The sequence below is a fragment of the Gossypium hirsutum genome, chromosome D13, assembly GCF_007990345.1.
Source record: "Gossypium hirsutum isolate 1008001.06 chromosome D13, Gossypium_hirsutum_v2.1, whole genome shotgun sequence".
Classification (NCBI taxonomy): domain Eukaryota; kingdom Viridiplantae; phylum Streptophyta; class Magnoliopsida; order Malvales; family Malvaceae; genus Gossypium; species Gossypium hirsutum.
This window is the reverse complement of record NC_053449.1, coordinates 34,655,026-34,662,562: the sequence shown is the minus strand read 5'-3', so window position 1 is coordinate 34,662,562 and position 7,537 is coordinate 34,655,026. Positions and strand designations below refer to the sequence as shown.

Below are 7,537 nucleotides of genomic sequence, written 5' to 3'. Positions count from 1 at the left end.
GCCTCAAATTATGAGCTTTGAAATAGTAGAATTTATTGTTTATATGCGTGTATTTGGGGCTTTCAATTGCTTATTCATTTCATAGCATGTCTGCTAAAATTTTCTGTAGTTACTGATCATTTTTTGTCATTTCATTCTTACTTGTGTTTTAGACTGTACTTCCTAACACAAACAAATATCTTAGTTAGTAGTTTGTGTCTGATCATGCAGGAAAAGCATTAAGAGGAATCATATAATTTGGCATGTATCCTTACCCTTCCTCCGTATCAAAGGAAAGGCTATGGAAAGTTTCTGATCGCCTTTTGTAAGCTCCCTGCCCCTCTTGATATTTGATTTTTTTTCAAGGCTTATTTCATTAATGGATCAAAATAAGTGAGCTATTTATATGTTTGAATGAAAGAGAGATAGGGACAGATAGCACCAAATGATGATGATTATTCATTCAGCATTAAATGAGAATGTACCATTATCCTACTAGTTAGACTCTCAATATAACACAAAGTTAGTTTTCTGGAATTGTTCTCAAGTTAGTTTACTAGAATCATGAGCTGCTGCGAATTTATAACATTTTCATGGAGTTTGGTTACCCATAATTGCTCTAAATGCCCCCTAATGAATTTGCCTCGTTGTCTGTTTGGTTCTAGCAGCCTTGGGGAGACAACCATTGTTGCTGGGGGAAGTGATAAGAATGGCAATGTCCTACAATCTGCTGAACTCTACAATTCTGAAGTAGGTACTTGGCAAACATTGCCCGACATGAACTTCCCGCGTAAACTATGTTCGAGATTTTTTATAGATGGGAAGTTTTAAGTGATTGGGGGCATGTCAAGTCATACAGATTGTTTGACTTGTGGTGAAGAGTACAATATTGAGACAAGGTCATGGAGGAGGATAGAAAATATGTACCCTAGTCGCGATGCAGGTACGTTTCATCCTGCTATGCGTTCACCTCCTTTAGTTGCTGTTGTAAATAATCAGCTTTAGTCTACTGATCAAGCAACTAATGAAGTTAAGAAATATGATAAGGTTAATAACTCATGGAGTGTTGTGAAGAGACTCTCTGTGAGGGCGGACTCTTCCTACGGTTGGGGGCTGGCATTTAAAGCTTGCGGAAACAGTTTACTAGTAATAGGAGCTGGAGGTCATGGAGGGCATGATGATGGGGTAATTGTTCTGCATTCTTGGAAACCAGAGGAGGGAAACAGGGATGGACAAGAGTGGAATGTGATTGCTGTCAAGGCACGGGCAGGTGCTTTTGTGTATTATTGTGCGCTAATGGGCTGTTAATGAGAGTTGCCACATCTTTGGTGCAAACATCGACATCTGGAAGACCAAGATCAACGATCCTCTATCTGTTATAATTTTTATTGTCTCAATATCATTAATTTTATTGTTCTTTTTCCCATTTTATGATTCAGAAGAATAACTGACCTCGAATCAATTTCTTAAAGTTACCAACTGATTGTGTTGATCCCTCTATTGCAAGCATTAACCTCATACCAAGTAATGACTGGTTCCATTTATCTTGTACATTGGCATTGAATTCATTTCTTGTAATTGCTTTTATGCTAAGTGTAATTTCATCAGGAGATCACTACAATTGATTCACTACTAATTAGTAAATTTCGGAAGTAGTTTACAATGCTTTTATATTTTAATAATTGAGTATTATTATATATTTAATTTGATTTATTTATTTATAAATAAGTCATTGCAATATATGTAAAAACAATTTAAAATATAAAAATTTATTAATATATATTAATATATGTAAAAACAACTTTTCCGGAAAATATTTTCAGGAAATCTGCCAAACAGTAGAAAATATTTTACACAGATTCAATCAAACACCAGAAAATATTTTCCAGTAAATCATTTTACAGAAAAGTAAAATATTTTCTAGAAATCATTTTACGGAAAACATTTTACAGGCAATCAAACGGACCCTAAATTAAAAATATATGCACACTTAAATAAGACTAAGATAGGTGCAACTTAACAAGCAAATGCCTCTAAAATAGTAACAAAATTAACAATATAAAATATTCAAACAATAACAACTAAATAGTAGCAACATAATAGTGAAATGGTAGCAAAATAGTGAAAAAAAAAACAAGAAAGTAGCAACAAAACAATAAAAAACAGCAAGAAAATAGTAAAAAACAACAATTTTTTTTGCATGTTCGGGCCAGGCCGGGCTCAAGCAAAAAAGCCTTACCCGAGGGCTGACTTGTTTTTTAAACGGGCTTTACTTTTTTCATCCAATCCCATTTTTCGGGCCTATAGTTTTATCAAAACCCTCTCACTTTTCGAGTGGGCTTTCGGGCCAGGTGGCCTAACCCATGAATAGGTCTAATACTTGCCAAGACTAAATAAGGTGAAACGTCTTTACAAACAAAGGATTACTAAGACTCTTTGGTGATGTTGATCGATGATGAACTATCTATAACCTGCGCATGGAATTAAAAACCTAAATGTTGAGCTTTTCACAATTCAGTAGTGATCTCCAAATTCGAACTTTACCATATATTAAACTTAATTGATGTCTACTAAACTAACTAATAAATCGACTAAGGCAAGTGCATCTATCAATTAATAGTATAGCTATGGTGAGCACAAATATTGTTTCCTTGAGGATTACAATTACTAGTAATTATCATCTTTCTATTATTTAACCTAATAATTCAAAAAGATTGATTAAAACTAAAATAAACAATATAAATCAACTAACAATTGCACTAGAGAATAAAACACGAAAATAATCAAATATCAACCGATTGACTAAACAATACCTAGGTAAGAATCCACCTATAATTCATCTAAAATTCTCAATCTAAGTTATGCAATTTATTTCCTTAGTTTCCTTGATTCGTAGAAATCCCTAACTTATGCTAATATCTCTTTCGAGCATAAAAGCAACTAAATCTAGGTTGATTAATTGAAATTTCTTTCTAATTAAAACCCCTATTATCGCATTAATTCACTCTATGAATTTCCCTATTATATTTGACTCTAATCTGATAGATTTATATCGTTCTATTTCTAGGACTGCATGCAACTCCATTCAACTATGCAAAATCTAATCACAAGAAGGGCCTATTCAACCTCAAACTTATGCACATCAAACATGGATTAAAACTCTAGAAATATTAACCCAAAAAACAATTTAGAATTCATAATAAAAAACAAAGAAACTAGGATTTTATTGCATAAAACCAGAAATCAAACAATAGAATCCATCCTAGGGTTTATCTCCCCTGGGTACTAGAAATTTAGTTGAATAAACACCAAAAATATAATACAACCATTAAAATCTTTCCGTTAGTTATGAATGAAATGTCATACTAAAATTTAGCTTGGTGCCTGGAGCTTCATCTAACTTACCCCAAAATCTAAAGGTGAATCTTAGATCACAATCAGAAAGGATAGACAATGGCACACCATACAATCTTACTATCTCAGAGATACTAAATTCTCCCAGTTTCTCAAGTGAGTAATCTGTGCGTACTTGGTCAATCGGTCAACTACAATCTAGATCAGATCTTTCTTTCTTTGCAATAGCGGTAACCTTGACACAAAATCCATGGTAACTCGTTCTTTTTTCATTTTGAAATCATAATAAGATGTAACAACCTTGACGAAACCTGATGTTCAACTTTCACTTGATGACATATTAGACTTTTGCCACAAATTCTAAAATTTTGCATTTCAAACCAGGCCATCAATACATTTGTTTCAGGTTGCTGTACATTTTATTACTACCCGGATGAATCGAATAGGCACTACTGTGGGCTTTCCGTAATGTAACGCCCTAAACTCGATCCTTAAGGAAGACTTAGGATTGGCATGTCACTAACTTAAAATTTTTGTTCTTTTAAACTTGTACAAGTGTGATCTTCATAAAAATACCATTCAAACAAATGTGATTTGTAAATCCTTTGCAAAATTAAAGATAAATAAGGTTATACATTTCCAAGGAAAATAAAAAACATGGAGGCTCCTTTGGAAGCTTTTAAAACCATGTTTGGATTAACCCATATTTGACTACGGCGTTGTATACATACACATATAATTAGACTGACATTAATCATTCAACATAAAGAGTTCGTTACTTTGCAAGAAAACATAGTCACTTCATTGAGGTTGAGATTTTATTGAACTAACGATTTCAAAATAGTAGTTTTAAAATATAAAAAATTCAATCCTTGAATGACACCATCTTGACACCACCCCCATGTCATGCATAATACAAAACACTTAAAATTCTCACGGAATAGATCTCCTTTGCCATAGTCTTCGAAAGGTCCTTTACCTCGTCAGTGACCCTGGGAAGGAAAGGTAACTAAATAAGTTCAAAGAACTTAGTGAGTTCCAGAGCAAACATATCAATAGTTATATATATAATACCAATAAACCTTTCCCACTCAGAAAATCATACAATTCACCCTTTGGATAATACAATTCACAAACAGACTTTACTACAGACATTATTTCTTTGGCGCAATAGCTATGCCCATGCAACCATGCAAACATCCTCTTTCGTGCTAGTCACACCCAAATCCATGGTCAACCTTTAACATTAATTTCATTCGTTTCATCATGATTTTCCAATCTAGTTTGCATTAACACATGCCTTAAAAGAGGCTACATGATCCTTTTTTATGTATCGTGATCTATCAGTTCAATGCTCATTTCATTGAAGGCATTGCCATGATTTCATTTTCATAACTCAATTTACATTGTTCAATACAGAATCAATGGGTGATGGCTTAAGCACAAAGAAAGGCCCTTACTCCATTTACACAAACAACTAACTTAAACTCATATCCATGAACCTTTATTACTTACACCCAAACACATAATCTCATGGGATAAGAGTGCTTACCTCAATCGACATAAACGAAAACATAATACACACACACATGGAAACAAGAAGGAACTCACCAGAATTTGCAGCAAGATCAGACAGTAAGACTCTTTCCCGTATTATGAGGTTTTCTAGGAGTTTCTTGAGCTATAATATGAAGATTTAACTTATCAGATCATTTTACTAGAAAAACTAAACAAGTTAAATATGAACATTAATAAGAAACCCATAATTTGGAAGTTTCCTCCCTTTTACACCAAACCGACCATAAAACATAAAACCTTAGGGCCTGTAAATAACCATGAAAATAACTTGAGTTTTATTGATATTTATTAGGTATCAATTGACGGTGGAGTTGGCTGAGTACAGCGAACCCAAGTCTTCAAGAAAACCAATAGTCTAAAGTTTTTCGAGAGAAAAATTACAGAGAAAGCTTGAAAAGAAAATGTGGTTTCCAAAGAAAGCATAAAACTTACTTAAGAAGCCAAAGTTTACTTTATACAGATATACACGAAAGGAAAAACTTAGTAGATAAGTCTGATTTCCCTCCAAACCCCTCGTTCCTTATGACTAAGCACTTCTTTCTCTTCAGAAATGCAGGTCTGACAAATTATAGAAACTTAGTCCTATACTAATCAAATTCTTATTCGTTTAACCAGATTGTTCAACTAGGATAATAAAATAATAATGCATACGATTTTTTTAGAATAAGGTCCTAACACTAAGGGATTAACATTTCGTCTAACAGCTGAGGTGACGTATACTCTTCAGAAACGTCCACCAAACCACCAGGCTCGCTTAATGCAAACTTCACCCGAAGGTGCACTCAAAAAATCTTTATACTAAGTCGAATGTAATGCCTACCTATTCTGAACTTACTTTATACGCCTTACTTCTATAAATAGTATTCGATCATTAAGGCTTCACTAGGTGGGATGTTACACGTAATATCATTTGACCTCAAAATTCTTCGGTACACATAATCTGTCTTGAAAATACAAACTACAATTAGCACCAATATAGAACTTAGTAGCTTGTGCATTTTCAACCTGTTCTTGTTTAGCGTTCAACTCAAAATCATTTTTCTGTGATTCACAAATTTGCTACAAAAACATCAATTTAGCTTTCAATTCAGCCAAAATGGAACTGTCACGCTCCAACGTTAATGATTATTCATCACTCTCAAAGAAAATAAGGATTTTTGACTCAAAGAACCCACAACTACATTGGCTTTTCCAGGATGATAGTTAATGATCAGGCTGTAGTCTTTTAGTAATTCGAGCTATCTGCATTCTCTCAAGTTCAGTTCTTTCTAAGACATCAGATATTTTAGATTTTTGTGGTTGGTGAAGACATAACATTTTTCCTTATATAGATAACTGAAGGCCTACAAATGTGTTAACGTTTAACTAAAAAATACTGCACCAAATATATATGAAATTACACTAGTAGTATCCGTAAGTATACGAGTCAAAATGTAATATAATAAAGTGTACAACGAAGCACTGGGAAGTATTCCAAGGATCGTATCCAAAGGAGGATGAATTAAATCTATTGAAACTATCTCTACAAGAATAAGTCTAAATAGTAATAATTAAATACTACATTATGAAAACCAAAATAAACAAAGATAATATCATAAACTAAAAAACTAAAATAAATGACAGAAAATAAAACACAAACAACTAAATCAATCAGGAAGATTAACTCATTTCAATGGTTGTAATTAACTTTTGATTAAGGTTTAAGGTGAATTAGCTAATAATTAACCAATTATTACCTCTTGGCCTATAATTGATTAATTAATTGGTGAATACTCGCTTATCTTCTGACCTAACTTTCTCAACCAGGATAAATTACAATTTACTCGGTAAACTTATCTCCTGACCTCGTTTAACCTTGATTACTTCCTAGGTTTGTCAAGCTTAGGGTTTAAGAACGCATAATTTATACCATTTAATTCTATAGGAAACCCGATCATTGTAGTAGAGTTTTTGGTGAGTTCCTTTTTAATTTCATGTGTTGTAGATTCCATTAATATATAAATTGTGTAAGGTAAGAAATCTCTCTCAATGACGTATGAGTGCTATATGAGTGAGTAATATTAATCCAGTGTCATCAGTATGAGTTCATTCAGTCTATGTTATGAAGTAAACACCATCTTTCATATTCAAGCCAGTACCATCAGTTTGTGATATTTGAGGTGTGATTTGTGGTGATGGAGAAAAGGATATATGTTTCATGCTCAAGCCAGTACCATCAGTTTTTAATGTCCAAATTACAAAACCAAATAAAAAAATTTAAATAAAAATCAACCCAATATAACAGGCCTAAACCCTAACCCAACTAGCCCAATACACTCTAGCCCATAACATAAACAAAAAAATAGAATTAGAAACCCTAGCAATAGTTTCAGCCACCGCAACAATGGCCCAAGCACTGCAGACTTCCCCGCGCGTGCTGCACATTCGCGCACGTGAACCTCCAGGCTGGCCTCCGGTACCTGCAATGCAACAAACAACAAACAGCAGCAACACAAAAATAACAAAGGAGCAACAATATACAATAGATTGACAGCGAATAATTGAAAAAATAGCAGGAAATAGAAAAATGTAAAAAAAATTTCGGTTATTTCATTTTTTCACTATTTTCGGCTATAAAAAGGGCTGA

General features: G+C 33.4%; 1 pseudogene; it reads left to right on the top strand.

Moving 5' to 3' along the window:
- The first annotated feature begins 543 nt into the window (after positions 1–543).
- LOC107894716 (F-box/kelch-repeat protein At5g60570-like) lies at positions 544–1,530 on the top strand (annotated as a pseudogene).
- The last annotated feature ends 6,007 nt before the right edge of the window (positions 1,531–7,537 follow it).